Source organism: Lynx canadensis, chromosome C2 (genome assembly GCF_007474595.2).
Source record: "Lynx canadensis isolate LIC74 chromosome C2, mLynCan4.pri.v2, whole genome shotgun sequence".
Taxonomy (NCBI): Eukaryota; Metazoa; Chordata; class Mammalia; order Carnivora; family Felidae; genus Lynx; species Lynx canadensis.
The window spans coordinates 84,843,847-84,854,492 of record NC_044311.2 but is presented as its reverse complement, the minus strand read 5'-3'; the positions used below and the strand labels follow the sequence as shown (position 1 = coordinate 84,854,492).

The following is a 10,646-nucleotide window of genomic DNA, read 5'->3' as shown; positions in this document are numbered from 1 at the left end:
ACTGAAGGATGTCATCAGAGGAGGCAGGGGCCTCATTTACTGCGAATGTGAGAATTAGGAGAGCGCACGCCCTTGGAACCCGAGGGAGCATTGAGATTCCAGAAGGTGAGACTCATCTTGAGGTGTCAAATGTAGCAGAAAGATCCAGAGAGTTAGGCCTGAGGAGTACCTGCCCGCTTTGGGAAAAGGAAGATCAGAGGTTACTCTTGCCTGGGCAGGGTTAGGGAAGGGAGTGTGTGTGGGGAGAAAAAGTAGACTGCCACGCGTTGAGAAATGAGGAAGTGGAGAGGGGCAGGGGGAGGGACCGCGACGACACTGATTAAGAGGCCAGCAGGAGAGGCAGAGAAGCACTTAGAAGCTACCTGCTGGAGAGGGCACTTTGGAGCGAGCGGAGTGCTGGCACCACGGTTTTGTTTTTAGACTTGAGAGACCTGAACTTTTTAAAGGCGGAGGGGAAACAGCCTGGAGCCAAGGAGCCGTGAGAGGTGAGGGAGGAGGCTTTAAGGGCTCAATCCCACCTAGCGAGCTTCTTACAGTTTGCCAACTTCCACACCTTTTATCTCCTGTAATCATTTGAATAGTGTGAGGTTTGAAACACACACACACACACACCCCGGTGAGACTGCGGCCAGGGGTTGTGAAGAGAGATGTGGACTCACTAGGTCCAGGGCGCTCTACACCACGTGAGGAAATTCGTGGAACCTGTCCAGCCCCACACAATTTAGGGGGCCAGGAGTAGCGTGTTCCTGGCTCCTAGGGAGGTGACATCTGCGCCGTAAACTCGGGGGCAGTGTGCTGTCTCAGATGATGTGTCACCATATGTCGCGGAGGGAGCCGGGTAGTAAGTAGCCCCTGAGAAGTGTCACCATGTGCTTCGAACCAGAGGCTGAATGCTTCCTGCGACGTATCCCGAAAGTGCGGTGGACCAGGGGTAGGGCGCGTGCCATCCCTTCCCTTTCTCGCGTTTAGGCAACTAAGAGTTCTGTTAGCCGCAGGGCGTAGTAACAATAGTGATGGCCCAGCTTCCCCAGCGCGGGCGAGGTAGGCTAGGGGCCGAGAGACTGCTGGAGCCCCAGGCAGCAGGTGGCGGGGCGCGCTCCCGGCGCGCGTCGCCGAAGGGACGCCGCGAAAACCAAACGCGCGATTTGTATATCCGGCCGGGGCCCTGCGCCGAGATAAAGCTTCTGCGGAGGGAAGTATTTAATTCGCTTCCAGCACCATCGGAAGAAACTCCTTCACGCCGGAGGCTGTGGGGTGGGCGCGTGGGAGCTTTCTCTTGGGTACGCTCCCCAGTCCTCCGCCCGAAGCCGGGTGCGCCGAGCCGGTTGTCAAAGGCGAATTACAGTATTTTGTTTGTTTTTCGATGGGGAGGCGTTGCTGTTAAGGAATGAAAGAGGTCTGGATTAGAGCTAGGATCTGGCTTCCTCTGCATTCTAGCACAAGTTTCCTGCTCGACCTTGACTCTGGCCAAGTCTATTCCAGGCCCCTCACTGGTCCTCAGTTTCCCTGTTCATTAAATGGGAATTTGGACTATGATCTTGTTTTTGCACAGCCAGGGTGGCAAACTCCATCTCCTCCAGGCCAAAAAAAACGCCGTCCTCTATGGGTAGCCTCCTCTCCCCTACACCCAGCTCTTTGGAAGGGTCCTCTTCTCCCCTTCTTTTCTTCGCCCGCCTAGGGGGCTGAAGGGGAGGTGGGCGGGGACTGCCCCATCGGCCCGCCCGCCTCCGCTGGCCCCGCCCCCTTACGTCCCCTCTGCGCCCCTCCGCCCTCGGCGCGGGGATGAGGCAATCACGTGACCTCACATCCGGCGCGGGAGTCCCGAGCTCGCAGCGCGCGCTCCCCCGCCCGCCTGCCCGCCTGCCCGCCTGCCCGCCGGCTCTCCCCGCAGCGTGATCCGGGCGCCACGGCGGAGGGGAGGGGGGGTTCGCGACGTCGCTGGCGGCGGGAGGCCGTTTCGGAGTGCAGACCGCCCCCCTCCCCTGCCAGCCTTCCCCGCCGCCCTCCCTTGTTCTCGCTCTGCCCCGGCTGCACGCCGCCGCCGCGGGCGCCGAGGAGGGGAGCGCGGACGCCCCTGTGCCCGGCGCGGCCCGGGCCTGCCCGCGGCGCCTCCCTCCCCTCACCCCGAGCCGCAGCGCGCGGCGGCGGCGGCGCCTCGAGCCCGAGCGACCCGCGGCCGCCGGCGCCGGCCGAGGGCGATGGGGCTGGGCTGAGGCGAGGCGGCGGCGGCGACAGCGGCGGGCCCGGGCCCCGGCTCCCCGCGGTCCCTCGGCTGCTTCGGCCGGGAGGCCGGCGAGGAGACGGCGCAGCGGCGGCGGGTGAGTGGTCGGGCTTTCCCGGGACGCAGGCTAGGGGTGTGGGTGGTGGTGATGGCGAGGGGTTGAAGGAGATGGAGGGGGTTGTCGGGGGTGGCGGGTACAAGGAGGGCTTCTGGTCGGCTCCTCGGGCCGGAATCCGGCATCCCTTCCCGGGGGAGGTGAGTGGGGTGGGGAGCGGAGCGCTAAGACCGCGGAATGTGTGTCTGGGACAGGTGAGGCGAGGAGGAGACACCCACGTTGTGGGTGTGAAGGCCTGGGTTGGACACGCTGCCTGCGGGGCCGGCGAGTGTGTGCTGGGACTTGGGAGAGGGATGGTGGTCCAGCCCTTTGCGAAAGTCCCGGAGATGGTGTGGTCGAAGGGCCGGGCGCTTCATGTGTTTCTGCGGGTGCTGCCCGAAGGGATCTTGAGTTCGTCCTTAGCCTCCGAGTAGTGGGAGCTTCTTGCCAATCACCGCATTTTACGGGTAACTCAGTGAGGCCCAGAGAGGAAAAGTGACTTCTGAATTGCTCAAGGCTTCTCACTTTGACTCTGTAAGCGAGCCGCAGAAAAAGCCAGGGTCCTCTCGTCCAGTACTTGCGCGACCGCGCTCTCTACGGCCTTAACATCTCCCCCATTACCTTCGCATAGTTAGGCTTGGTAGATGTTATGACCTCTTTTGAGGGGGTTGTGGCGGAGGGAATGGATTGAAGATTGACAGCTCCGTGCGGGGCTTCCCAGTTGGGAAAGCTTTTGTGACAGGTGTTTATCATTTCCTCTTCCCATAGATCTGACAGGAACATCCTTGGATCTTGGTGTCTGGACATAGGAGGTATGAATCACTCACGTAATTAACTCCTTTTAATCGTCAGTGTCTTAGAGCTATATTTAGTGGTTATATTAGTGCAAAATGAATGGGTATGGAGTTGTAAACCTAGAAACAGAATCCTGTGTTGCCTACGTATGATTCTGAACTGAATAAGTAGAACATTTGTGTACATGATGACTATTTTAGATCTATGAGTCAGGAAGTTAGACTTTTGTAAAAATCCAAGAAATGCAGGAAAGTTGAAGATTATTGCAAAATGAATACTGTCTTTTAAAGGCTTTGTTGCTAAAGTGAACGTGTTCTGATTCATTGTCTTTTAAAGAGTGATTTCATAGTTAAAAGTGTTTTACCTTTGGTTACAACTCAGCCTCTTTACCAAGGCACATATATTAATTTTGTTTCACTGGAATATATGGGTCAGTCTTTTCTCAGGAGGATTGGTACTTTGCGGAATAGGCTATAGGCTACAGTTGCCAAAATAAATGCATGTCGGCATCCCATTCTGGTTTAGCAATCCTTTTTTTTTTTTTTTTTTTTTTTAAGCAGATCAGTTACTGGAAGTTTCAGGTAGTAAGCCTATTATTAATAATTGTCATGGAAGTTTACTTTTGCTACTCTCCTTGCCTTTGCATCATCCACTGTTAGATCAGGTGAGAGTGAGACAGTTGAGATTTTTGAATGTAGTTAGAACAGCAAAGCTTGTGTTTGCACAAGGCATTGGGTAGGAAAAGTGATGGCACTGGTTGTTTCAATTTATAAGTAGTAGAGTTATAAATGAAAATATTGAGTAGCAGTTTATTTTGAAAATACAGTTGACAGGCTTTGATTTGATGCAGTGTTCAAATTATGTAGTAGGAGGGCTGATTTCTTTGTCTAGGTCAACCAGGATGCTTTATTTGGGGTATGCCAGGTAATTAAAATTTTAATTTGTAGCTGATTTGAGATAAATAGGATAAACTACATAGATAGGAAAAATAGTTTTATAGTAATTAGAACAAAGCTCTGTAAGCCTGAATGTCTAAACATTATCTTCTGATGAGTTTCTATCTGGTTTTGCTTATTACATGTTAGAGCTAAAATACTTGTGTTGGTTTAGTTAACCTTTAATAGTTCTCTCATTTAGGTAGTATCAGTTTCCTGCCTATGTTATAGTTCGAATATGGATTCTTAGGTGGATAATAACTGTGTGTTGGCAGCTACAACATATTGTAGAGAAAGCATGGACATGGGAAATCATACTGGAGTTTGATTTTTGACTTTTCATAACTAGTTGTTTGACCAGTGCTGATAGTTACTGAGTAAGCTCATTGTATGGTAAACTTTGAATTTAACACTTGACATGAATTAATGCATTTAAACCCTGTTTTACAGATGAGGAAACTTGAGATTCAGAGATGTTAAGTTGCTTAGAGTCACGTACAGCTAGCATGGTGAACCTAGAAATAGAAACTGCTTGTTACATACGGTAACAGAGTTAGGGTTCTGGCTGTCTTCAAAGTCCTTTGTATTCTAAGTTGCTTAACTTCCTGATCTTCATCATCATCATCATTATCATCATCATCTTCTACTTCTTTTTTTTTTTTTTTAATTAAAAATGAATACTCATACTTAGCAGGTTTTGAGGATTAACTGAGCACTTGTATTCTCCATTTCCCTCTTGCATTTCATATACTAAATCAGGTTATGCTTCTGTAACATGGTTTTGTAACCACTTGTGAATATAACGTTTTAAAATGTGAGCATACCTTATTCCCAAGATTAATAGTTGTCCTAGGAGATGGGCTACGATCAGTGATATGGGGACATCCTGTGAAACTGTCTTTATTCTGTATTTTTTCCCAATGGTCTGGGTGATGGTGGAAGTAACTTTATACTTGTGAATGACAGCAAAATGGTTGTAGTTGCTAAAAAATACAATATTAAAAGGCTCTTGATTACATGCTTTATCTCATGCTGGGTTCTGTTCACTGGTAAAGTTGATAACCTAAACTATAAGTAGTAAGTGGAAGACTTTGTGAATGGAACCTAAATTGAATAGCAGTTAGCAGCTTATCACTTGTTGAAGACTCGTACTCTTAAACCAATTCACAGTGTTATGTTAGAAGAAGATAATCCAGTGCCTGACATGTACCTGATACATCACCAGAAAGTTTGTTCCAGTGATGGGATGCATTCTGAATGTACTGTAGAGCTCATCTAATTAAATCTGCATCCAAGAGATAGCTGATGGGATTTGATCTTTGGTTTTGGAACATAGTTTGTGTGAAATGAAGCTAACTGGCTTATGGAGAGAATAAATCCGTAGTCACCAAAACCATGTTCTAATTAACCCATCTCACTAGTCCAGGAAACATGCAAGAAACAAGGAAATAACTGTTAGAGTCTTACTTAAATTTTGTTGACTTCATATTTTAAGAATAGAGAAATAAGAGAAGATCAGAATTAGAACACATCTTTTAAGATTTATTTAAAAAAGTAAAAGGTTCTGGGCTTATTGAATGTGGAGAAAAGTAGGTGGTATCTGTAGGGTAGAATGTCCTGAACTTAAGGGTAGCTAATGATTATATAAGTTATGAGTTAAAAACATTTGTGTTAGTAAGATTAAAAAGAGAGAGGTGATGTAAAATGTCATGAATAAATGGTAATAAAAAACGAGCACTTTGTAATCACGAGTTAAAAGATGTTATGGAATTAGTAAGGAGGGAGAAGAATGCAATGAAGGAAAGGGAGAGCTGTTCAAGGAAACTTGAGGGTGCGAATGCTGAGTTTCCATAGAACAGTTCTCCAGAGAGAAATGTCCCAATACCGGATCTGGTTAACATCTTAGACCCAAAAGGCTCATAATGGGGCCTTTGTTAGGTCTGAGTGGTAAAATATTAACTCAGGTAGCAAACTTTAAGACTGCCAAATTAAAGGAGTTATGTACCACGGGGCATCTCTCCCAGGAAAGAGGCCATATAGACTTGAAAACAGCTCCACAGAAGCAGGTTTCTTTGAAGGTACATCTTTTACCTCTTCCTGTCACCAAAGGCCACTAATACTGGTATGAACTGAGAATGCAGGAAGAAGTACCCTGTGTTTAAAGTTGATTTGTGTGTGTGGGATGCGATGAATTAAGTGAGTTGTAATCAATCTTTTTTAAAACATTGTTTTAATGTTTATTTATTTTGAGAGAGAGACAGACAGTGTGAGCAGGGGAGGGGCAGAGAGAGAGGGAGACACAGAATCCAAAGCAGCCTCTAGGCTCTGAGCTGTGAGCACAGATCCTGATGCGGGGCTCAAACTCATGAGCTGTGAGATCATGACCTGAGCTGAAGTCGGACGCTTAACTGACTGAGCCACCCAGGCGCCCCTGAGTTGTAATCAATCTCTGAATGGAAATTTCTCTCTCTTTTGTTGACTCTTTCACTTACTCCGTATGATCTGTTGACACCCAGATTCTAGTTAGGTAAGAAATTGAATTTCTGGGAAGAGTGAGTTAACTACGCCAAGTAGAATTTCCTGATTATATGATGTGGAACTTGCTGATGTATGTGGTCTTTTTCTCAGCTTTTTTAATTTATTTTTTATTAAAAATTTTTTTTTAAAGTTTATTATTGAGAGACAGAGCATGAGCATGGGAGGGACAGAGAGAAGGGGAGACACAATCTGAAGCAGGCTCCATGTTCTAAGCTGTTAACACAGAGCCCGACGCGGGGCTGAAACTCTCAAACCATGAGATCATGACCTGAGCCAAAGTGGGATGCCTGACTGACTGAGCCATCCAGGTGCCCCATTCTCGGAAATTTTAAATAAAAATATTTGGGTGCACCAGTTGGTGGAGCATGTGACTCTTGATCTTGGGGTTGTAAGTTCAAGCCTCGCCTTGGGTATACAGATTACTTAACAAAATCTTAAAAAAAAAAAAAAAGAATTGTACCTCTTGTTGGGTGGTGGTATAAAAGACAGTTCTACCTCTAATAGCAAGCTAGATTAATTGACTATTCTATTTAGTTTTTTCTGTTTTCTTCATAAGGCATTTGTGAGTTGGACAATGAAATAATGAAGTGTGAGATTGGAAAACATTAATGCTGAATGGTCACAGATAGGTCAAAGGCTAGTCCCTTCTTTTTATAGAAAAGGAAACATGTCTGGAGAGTAAGTGATAGCATCCTAGTAAAGGATCTGGGGTTAGACGGTTTCTTTAGGTAGGGTATTCTTTCCACTCTTTCCTTTGTTCTAGTTACCGGCCCATCTCAAAACTCGATGTGCATTTTTTCTTTTTTCTATTGAGAACCAACGTTAAGGATTGCTTTTGATTACTTGACAGGCTTTTATTTTATTTTTATTTTAAAATAAGTCATGGAGTAGTTACTACATGTCTAGTGTGCCTTCTTCTAATAGCATCCTTGTTGCTCTGCTTTTTCCCATTTGTGAAAAAGGATGAATAATGCATTAGTTATTAACTTACTTTGATACACAAAGACCAGTGTTTTGGTTCCCAATTTTTTCTGATCTAAAGAGCTGAGTAAAATGAAATCACCTTTTATGTGGGGGCTTTGGGCCTAAATTCTCATTTAAGGTAAAAATCCAGTATAGTCAAAATTACCCTTGAAAAAATCCTTTAGGAAGGCATCAGTTTGAAAACTGATTGTTGACTGACATACCGTTTTTCACTTCCAACAGCCAGTTATTTCTCTAGCTTTTAGGTTATTTTTTTTGTGTGAGCTGGATCATAATTGGCTATGTGAGATACCTTTGACAGGTGAATGGGACTTTAGATTGGCTGAGAAACAGCAAATTTATAGTCTCCATTGCATGGTCACTCTGGGACAAGGATGTAAAGGCAGGCATCCTGCCACCATTATTTAAAGTTATTTTTTCTCTTGTTTTTCTTTTTTTCCTATAGCACAGATAGTTGAATGAGTGTAATTAAAGGCATATATGATGTGAGTCCACAATGTGAATAATGGAGAAAGAAATTAGATATTTTTGAAAATCTGTTCTCTCTCCACGGTTATATTGGGTGTTTTATAGCACACAAAGAACCTAGAATAATTAAAAGGCTCAATAATAACGTTGGAAATATTAGGGGACCATTTGTACTTTGTATAACTCTGGGTTGATGTTCAGCTATATTCAATGTTAGATAATGTCTTCCTTAACTACTAGTAAAATCTGCATTATTTTAAAAGAACTGTAGATGCACCTGGCTGGCTCCAGTTGGTAGAGCGTGGAACTCTTGATCTTGGGATTATGAGTTTGAGCCCCATGTTGGATGCAGAGTTAACTTAAAAATAAACAAACAAACAAACTATGTAAGTTGTTAATGTTTTCCTTGAAATTTAAAGTATCTGAACCTAAACATTTCTCTTGGGATAGCACAGTAAGAAAATACTGGTCTGATGGCTAAAGATGCCTTGGGAGAGGGTGTTATACATATAGGGGTTAAAATGTGGGCACCAGAGCCACGTACAAGTGACTTTAAATTCCAGCCTCATCACTGATTAGCTCTGTGGTTGGGTTCAAGTCACTTAACCTTTTTTAGTTTCTTCATTTGACAAGTGGAGGTAATAAAAGCTACTGGAGAGAATTGTGAGGATAAGAGCCTCAGTAAATGGTAACACACTATTATTTGTTTAATGTAGTTATGGTTTAATAACATTTAGCATATTCGAAACAAATGTGTGTGTGTGTGTGTGAGAGAGAGAGAGGGAGGGAGGGAGAAAAGTGAAGAGAAGGGAACGTAGAGGGGGGATTGAGGATTGCTGTCTTTATTATTTTAACTGGAGCAGCAGGCAATAATGACATAGTTTTGTATTCACGATTTTCATAGTAAAATACCATGATTTTGCATCTTTGGGAACAACATCCTAAAAAGCTCAAGCTGTTAATCTCATGTATCGCTGATGTACATTTTATGTATATTTTTATCTTTCCCTTTCTCTCTTTGGGTGTGTTTGCAGTCATTTCCCCCTATCCTCTGTGTTACTGTTACCCATTGTCTGTCCCTGGCCATGTTATAAAATTTAAAAATATGTTTAATTAGGCTTATTTAGTGGAATTTTATGTGATTTATTTTCATTTAGAAATACTCATTAGTGAAATGTGTCTACATCTTTAAAAGGAAGGTTTGAAATTTTCTTTCTGTGGCCTTTGGATTGATTTCTTTAAATGTGGGTCGCTGGTTCTTCAAAGACCAAAGATTTTTCATTCATCTCTAGATTATGCCTAAACTTTTTTTTTTTCTTTTTAATGTTTACGTATTTTGAGAGAGGGCAGAAGCAGGGGAGGGGCAGAGAAAGAGGGAGACTGGATCTGAAGCAGGCTCTGTGCTGACTGCAGAGAGCCTGATGAGGGTCTCGAACTCATGAACCAAACTGTGAGATCATATGTAACCTGAGCCAAAGAGGTGCCATCAAGTTGAGGTGAGCCATCAAGGTGCCCTAATTATGCTGTAACTTCTTAAGCCATCAGTTTTCTAAGCTCATTTATAATTTATTTTGTCCATGATTTCCTAAAGTTTCTCTTAAAAAAAATTTTTTTTTTTGCCTTACTGTTTTTCCATGCATAAAAGATAGAATCCTTATTTACATGCCAATTATAATAATGTGTTTCAGTTTACTAAATAAAATGTAAAGTACTACAGGCAAGTAGCCTAATTTTGTCTGGAGCACTTAATTATTTGAATGACTAGACTAACCTAACAAGTTCTCAGTTAAAGTCGATTTTTACTTCAGGGATCCTTTTGATAGGAAAATATGCTTTTTATAGTGATTACTACTGCCTTAGAGTTCATTGATGGATAATTTTGAGCTAACCCATGCTTGTTTTCTGTTCAGTTTTTGGTGAGAAGAACAGGATAAACTGCTTAGTTAGGTTCAAAAGCATCTTAATGTGTTTTTCTCTTGAATCCTTTCTTATCTCTGATGCAGCCCATAGTGAATGACCCTTCCTCATGTTGCCTTAAAAGTATTGTGGCAATTACCAATTATTGTAGCACCTACGTGTTGTGATTTTTATAGGCAGGAAGGAAGGAAGGAAGCTTGGTTAGGGCCTTTTGGTTATGCTCTTAGGATTGTGTTGGCACATCTGATTATTCAGTGTGTTTTAGTCCTGTGTGTGCCAAGCACAGGGCTAGATGCTGGATATATGTTGATGAATGAGTTCTGCCATCTTAGAGGTGAACAGTCTAGCAAGTGAACACAGTGCTGCTGTGCTGAACAAGCCCAGAAGACACCATTCACATTGTATTGGGAACGGGGCCCTGTGTCATGGCCTTTGGTCTCTTTCAGTTGAAAAAAGTTCAGAATTTCCATCACCTGCAAGTTAATCCATATCTGTATCATATCAGACAAGGCCCTTCATCATAGAGACCACCCTGTGCCCCAGTTTAGGTAACTTGTATTCCTGACATTTTCTAGGATTTCTCACCTTAGTACTTTTTTTTTTTTAAGTTTTTATTTTAATTCCAGTTATGTAACATACAGTGTTATGTTAGTTTTGGGTGTACAGTGTAGTGACTCAGCACTTCCATACGCCT

General features: G+C 43.9%; 1 protein-coding gene across 5 annotated transcripts in view; it reads left to right on the top strand.

Annotated features, from left to right (window-relative positions):
• The first annotated feature begins 2,251 nt into the window (after positions 1-2,251).
• ATP13A3 (ATPase 13A3) overlaps positions 2,252-10,646 on the top strand; it is an 89,388-nt gene continuing 80,993 nt past the window's right edge. For all 5 annotated transcript variants that reach the window (XM_030329078.1, XM_030329080.1, XM_030329079.1 and 2 more), the window contains exons 1-2: positions 2,252-2,318; positions 3,084-3,127. The gene's annotated coding sequence lies outside the window, so the exon portion shown is untranslated. The remainder of the gene's footprint in view (positions 2,319-3,083; positions 3,128-10,646) is intronic.